Source organism: Octodon degus, unplaced genomic scaffold (assembly GCF_000260255.1).
Source record: "Octodon degus isolate 3935 unplaced genomic scaffold, OctDeg1.0 scaffold00492, whole genome shotgun sequence".
In the NCBI taxonomy this organism is placed as follows: Eukaryota; Metazoa; Chordata; class Mammalia; order Rodentia; family Octodontidae; genus Octodon; species Octodon degus.
Window position 1 is genome coordinate 120,727 of NW_004525068.1, and position 6,838 is coordinate 127,564.

The following is a 6,838-nucleotide window of genomic DNA, read 5'->3' on the forward strand; positions in this document are numbered from 1 at the left end:
GTTAAATTTCCTATTTCTAGCATAAAAGACTATAGAATCTATTAGTATCTTAATATTTTTCCCCAATTAGAAATCCTAAATGTCACTTTAAGGCTTTACATTATTTTCTGTGGTCGTTGATTTTACTCACTTTAAAAGCTCATAAACTAGCAAAAATAAAAACTAAAGTGTTCCAATGACTGGGAAATGTTTGAATGAGTTTAATATTTTAAATTACTTTAAATAGACGATGTTCTAACAATAAAGTATACAGAGCATTCTTGTGCTAAAGGAAGGCCAGAATTGTGTGTCAAAATCCATTCAAAGCTGGAGGTGTAGGGCATGCTCATAATCTAGGGCATGCTCATAATCTAGGGCATGCTCGTAATCTAGGGCATGCTCATAATCCCAATATGCAGGAGGCCGAGGCAAGAAGATTGCCACAAGTTCATCAAAAATTCCTCATATTTTTGTTCATATATTGTTTTATAGTTGGAACACTGAATGTTTTCTAAAAGCCAGCACAATTTGGGTGCATGGTGTCTGTGGATTTAATGCAGGGCCTTGCGTGTGCTAGGCATGCACTTCACCTCTGAGCAACATCCTCCGCCACTGAACATCAGAATTCTATATATTCTCGAATTAATATATACTGGAATGTTTTTAAAAACCTTACTGTGCTTATGATTTATTTTCCAGGTACTTAATGTAATTAGTCCCTTAAATCAAGTGCTTTATGTCTGTTCATCATCATGAACATGGTTTGCCCAAATTGCCTGATTCCTTGGTTGAGTTATCCCAGGTTTTGTTTCCCTTTTTGACACTGTTGATTTTTTAGAGCATTTTGGAAAGCCAAGAAAGAGCAGCAACTGGGGTATTTTTATGATGTCTGTGATAGAATCCAGAATTATTTTAATTAAATGATACCAATAAATTCTCAAAGGCTTTGCCTTTTATGTGCATGAGGAAACTTTTGAAAAGGAGTAAATAGGATCGTGCACCATTGCTTTAGTTTCTCCTAAACTAAGGGGTCTAGACACTGGAATTTCTATGAGGTACTCCAGAGTCCTGGGTCTTTCTGCTTTGGTTTAGCTTCTTTACCAAGCTTAAAGGCTCTCCGTGCATTTGTCTATAATCTTTTTCTTTGCTCTTTATAGAGACAGTGAGGAAGTAGGTACACATTTAGTTGTCTAAAATGCCAAAGATTCTAGCACATGGTGGAAGATACTCCATTGGTTGATATCACATTGAACATAACAGGAGCACAGAAAGATTTCATATGTGCACATTCGGGGAGAAGAATGTGCATTAGAATCATGTGCCTTTTTGATAATAACAATAAGCTTGTCTTCTGGATGGTTAACAACCGAAGTTTGCAGACCAAAATTAGAGAAAAAGGAGGGTTACAAGGAAAGCCAACATTTTGGCCCTAACCTTCTAAGGTCAATTAAGACTCAGGACATATGAGAACTTGTACTGTAACATCATGTAACTTGGTAGTGTCCCAAATTTTCTGATCAAGAAGATTATGGGGCCAAAGAGGAAAGTGATCAAAGATGTAGAGTGTGCCTAAGGAGAGTCACATGCAGAGAAAACACTCTCTCAGGCTTTCACAGAGAGCACATTGGCCAAGCAATGGCCGTGACTCATCCACATGGCTGACACTGACAAAGGTTCTACAATCTGAGGTACAGGATCTCAGGATAAATCCTGAGGAGATTTCATTGACCTTCTCAGACCAAAAAGCTACAACTCTTGTTGCATAGGTCCTGCTTTACCTTGGTCTTAACCATCCAGTAGAAAAGTATGAAGATGAAATATAGGAAGTAAAGCCATGCTGTTATGTTGAGCTGTGGGGGACTCAGGTCAACAATTTCTGACATTGTCAGTTAAACAGAAGACCCAATGCTATTATGGGCTACTGGACTCTTTTAGAATATTTTGCTGAGTTTACACACCTATAATAGTCAATAACAGAACTTAGAAAAAATGGGGTATACCGATGAATGTCCATTTTGTATCTGTGTATTCAAAGTGGTTGGGATAGATATATAGTTACATTCTCTTAATGAATAGAAAGATTTGTTCTAATGGTGTTTGTAAATAGGATCTAAAGTCTGCATCTTGTACAACCATTAACCACTAAGAAGAATGTATGCAGTGTGTTAATTATTGAAACTGTGCTAGTGGTTTGATTTGAGACTGTCTCATTGCTATTTGTTTATTAATAAAATTATGAAACAAAAAAAAGAAAAGAAACATGTGCCTGTCCTTAACTGGCTCTGTATATCTCTGTTTAAGTGTAAAAGGTAAATGGAATTATTTTGATAAAAAAGCTATTATTCTTAAGAAACTAATTTCATGTCTAGAAATACAGTGCAGATTTTTTTTTTGTTTGTTTTTTTGGTGGAACCAGGGATTGAACTCACACCCTTGCACTTGCCAGGCAAGCACTTATTCTACTGAGCTATCCCTCCAGCCCTAGATTTTGTATTTTTTAAAAAAAATAATTACATTAATTTTGTTTCTTTCTAATCCCAAACATTTTATTTTTCCCTGCCTCTAATAAGGGCATGCAGGCATAGGCAAATGAATCATCTTCAGTCCAGTGTGGGGACTGAACCTAGGGCCTCAGTGCCGAGTTCTGTATCACCCTTTAAAGATATATATCTTTTTAAAAAATTTTGGGCTAAGAGTCTGCTAATTGTAAGATCATTCAGTTGCCAGGGTGGCTCAAACTTGGGAGCCTCCTGCCTCAGCTGTCCAGAGTGCTGAGACTACAGGAATGTGCCACCACAGCTCGCTTAAGCCTCTCATATTTTTAAAATACATTGTAATTTTCTAAATAGTATAGCATTATCTAAATGAATGGAACAGAAGTTCAAATGCTTTGTCATGTAATTTAGAATTATAGGTGATAGATAATAATTTAAAAATATTTTCTGATGTTTATTATCATCAGTCTTACCTACTTGGAGTTATATCAAGTAAGAGTTTCAAATGTAAACTTAAAAAAAAAAAACCTAAAAAACACAAGAATGTATGAAAACATTTTTTATCACTATATATATATATAGAGAGAGAGAGATAGGTGAAGTTGTCATTACGTGAACATGATCCATTATCAGGTCCTGAGTGTTTCCTGCCCTTCTGTTTGTTACTTCTCAAATCTCTTCTGTATGTCTCAATCTAACACCCTCACTGGTAGGTTGATATAAATAGAGGCAGCCCCTGACTTATGATTTGAGTTATGAGATGTCAACTTTATAATGGTATGAAACTGATTCACACAAGATAAAAATCATAGTTCAGATTTTGAATATCAATCTTTTCCCCAGCTAGTGATAGTCCATAAAAACTGTCACCTTGCGGAGCACAGAATAGGCTTCAGCTCCCCTCCAACACAATGATCAAGAGGGCAAATACCCAACACCCGAGGTCTAAGTTACGATGCTTGGTAAGGTAGGTACATTCAGTGTACTTTGGACATAGGATATGTTCAACTTATGATGGATTTCTTCAGACATAAACTTACTGTAAATTGAAGGGCATCTGTAATCTATAGATAGTTCATCTTCCCCTACAGTCCTGTCTCCATCTTACAGTTCAAGTAATCTTTTAAATTATAAATATAAATATACTGCTTCCTTAAGACTTTCATGATTTCCCACTACCCAGAATAAACCCCCCAGAATCTCCCCAGCCCCAGAAAGTACTCCATTCACAACCCTGCGTGCCGCCCAAGCACTGCGCTTCTTCCTCCTCCACCTGGGGCTCCGGTCTGGGCAACTGTCACTCCCCATATGTGCTTCACTTCCTGATATCCCCTGTCCCTGGGACAATGCCCATGCACAGTTCATAGTTCTACTCTTCCAGGAAGCATTTCTTGACCCCCAAACTATGAGGTATGATTGGAAAATACTGCAAATGCATTTCAAAAAAACAAAACACACACACACACACACACACACACACACCTCTAACAGCTAAGCAAACTAAAACTATCTGCCAAGGTCTGGCAGGCATGAGCTGACACCAAAAAATGGGGCTGTGGAACCAAGTGATTGTATTACAAAATTTAACTTTTCATTCCACTTGTTTCTCAAATCCTGTATTTTTCAAATTCAATATAATCAGTGTAATCAGAAGATTCTACCTGGAAGAGAAGAATCCAAGCCTTTCTCAGGGGAAGAAATAAAAAGTATCCACTCAATAAACTTGGAAAGAAAGAGAATGTTTAAATGACTTTAAATGTACTAAATGTCAGATCTTTAAAAAATCATCTTTAAGAAAGCTGAATCATTCTCCATACAATACTAAGCCTCCTGGAGGCAGCTCCATTTATGCGGCGAGACGCTCATACTGTGAACATGCTCACTTAGAGGACCCAGAATTTTAACGAAGTTACATAAATAGGAATTTGAAACAAAATCTTTGCTATCCAATCAACAACAAAAATAGAAAAGCTGTGCTGGCAATGAGATTTGGTAAAGAACGTAGTTCAAATGCATTGTATGTACCAGCTGCAGTCAGGGAGCACCGCAGCTACGCAGCCAGCCCAGGAACAGTGAGAACATTTAAGTGCAGACCGCCTGGAAAGGCCCCCATCTCGGAAGGGCCCCCATCTCGGAAGGGTACCAGCACCTGTTAACATGTATTCAGGATAGAAGACTACCGCTTGAAAAAGCGCCAAGGTGAAATGCTTTCAGGATCACAATCTTTTAACAATGTCTTAAAATATTGCTTTAGGAACACCAGAGTGTTTCCAATTAAAGCTCGGTGGGTTTCGGGAAGCTGCAGAGCAGCCCGGGCCTCGCTCCGCTCCCCTCACCCACTCCCGAAGCCGCCGCCAGGGGGCAGTGTGAGGACGCGCGTCCGCGCCCGTGCTGCTGGGCACCTTTCTCCTAGGAAAAGGAAACCCCGTGCGTGCCACAAGGACAGCACCAACCTGCTTAGGTCCAACCTGCACGTCAGGTCTAGGGCAAGCTCGCCTCTTTCTGGCTGATCTCCATGGCCAGTGTTTCTTAATGGAAAGTGCTCTAAGGAGAAGGTTCTTTATTCCAAGTGAGCCCCTGCCTGTTGGCCCAGGTCTATGATCTAGATGACGGGCAGAAATTCATTTTTCAAAAGATGAAAATACACATCTCTAGCTACCCAAAAGGTCCAAAAGGGACGGAGAGGGTGGACTGAAACTTTGCCATTTCGACACTTTTAGGAAAATTCTTTTATTTTTATTGGCTGGCTGGCTGGCTGGCTTTCTTTTTTTCTTTCAAAATGAGCATTATTCTATTCTCTGTGTTAGGGGAATCACCTCACAAGCGATTCTAAGGGGGTAAGCATTAATCTAAAGTTAAAAAAAACACGAAAGAAATTGTAAAAATAAATACACACAAACATTGCCTTTCTACCCTCAACTCTATGTGGGAGTATAAAAGAGAAAACAAGCAGAGCTCTAAGGGCGGGGTCTCCCCTCCTTGGCAACACCCTGACTGCTAAGGAGTTTGGTCTCCGGATTAGAGCAGTCCTGGCTTTACTGACTTTGGACATACTATATAAAATTCTGTCTGTGGGATACTTTTACATTTTTCTCTACAAATAATAAATGCATGTTAGCCCATGTGTAATTCTAGTAGGCATCAAAATTGGTTTCATTTATAATTATTTTTGGTGCTGGAGAAGAACCCAGGAATGAATATATATTTCAATAATACCACTGAGCTACACCCCGAAACCCTGTAAAGAAACTTTTAAAAAAAAAATACCGACATTACAAAATAACAGGTCATCTATATACAAGGAAAGCATTCACAAGTTCCTCCACGCACTCAAACACATCCATGTAATTTTGGGCCATTCTGTTTCTTTCCAGAGTGTCTCTGGGTTATCGTCATTATTCAGCCCACCATTTCCTTTGTGTGGTTCTGGCCACAGGTCACCCAATAGCAGGATGGTCCTCAGAGAAGAACTATTTATCTCTGGCTTTGTGGGGTCTCCGCAGAGGCTCAGTAATCAATCCGGTTTTTAAAGTGGCCATTATATATGCTACCAGTCAAAACTTTCTTGGGTCACTGCTGTTGTGGAAAGTCAAAAAGGAGAACAAAAAATAAAAAAATAAAAACCAAAGAAATGGAGATAAAAGGTTCTCTAAGATTTAGGGGAAATCACCTGGTTCTCCATGGAGATAATATGGAATGAGTCTGAAGAACCAGGGCTGGCATGATCCTGCTGGTTAGGTGTAAGGGGTGGAGACTTGATTATGTATTTACTACAGCAAACTATGATGTTTACTTTACTGCATACATTAAATTATTTTAGTGCTTATTAATCTTATTTTATTTATTGCATTATATTTTCTAAGAAAAAAATTGGTTTGAAAACCAGCCAACATTTATGCAAAAAAAATTTCTTTTGTCTTTTCTCTCTCTCTGAGCTAGAAACCAAACCAAGCTAGGACCTCGTGCATGCTAGGCCTGCACTTCATCACTGGACTGCACACCCAGCACTATAATAATTTTCTAATTTTTCCATAGTTTACCAATGGCCAGAGCTACCTAGTATTGGCAAAAGGAAATAAAAAACATCAAACCCTTTCATTCTTGAGATAACTTGAAAAACTAATTCTGATCATATCCAACAGATGGCAGTGATGTTATAAATTAATAGTTTAATATTGGCCTGTGATTGTTTTGTTTTCTTTTTTTTTTAGTGTCAGAAAATAATCCCTTTATTTTTATTGTCTTTGATAGCTGCTCAAGATAGATTAGTACTTGCAGGCATCTTTTTCTTTCCCTCTATACTAGGAATTGAACCTAGGATCTCACACATGCTTAGGCAGGCACTCTACCATCAAACTATTTCC

General features: G+C 38.5%; 1 protein-coding gene across 1 annotated transcript in view; it reads right to left on the reverse strand.

Moving 5' to 3' along the window:
- Positions 1-6,838, reverse strand: part of LOC101584944 (armadillo repeat-containing protein 3-like) — a 92,191-nt gene that overhangs the window by 35,322 nt on the left and 50,031 nt on the right. The gene's annotated exons all lie outside the window — the stretch shown is intronic.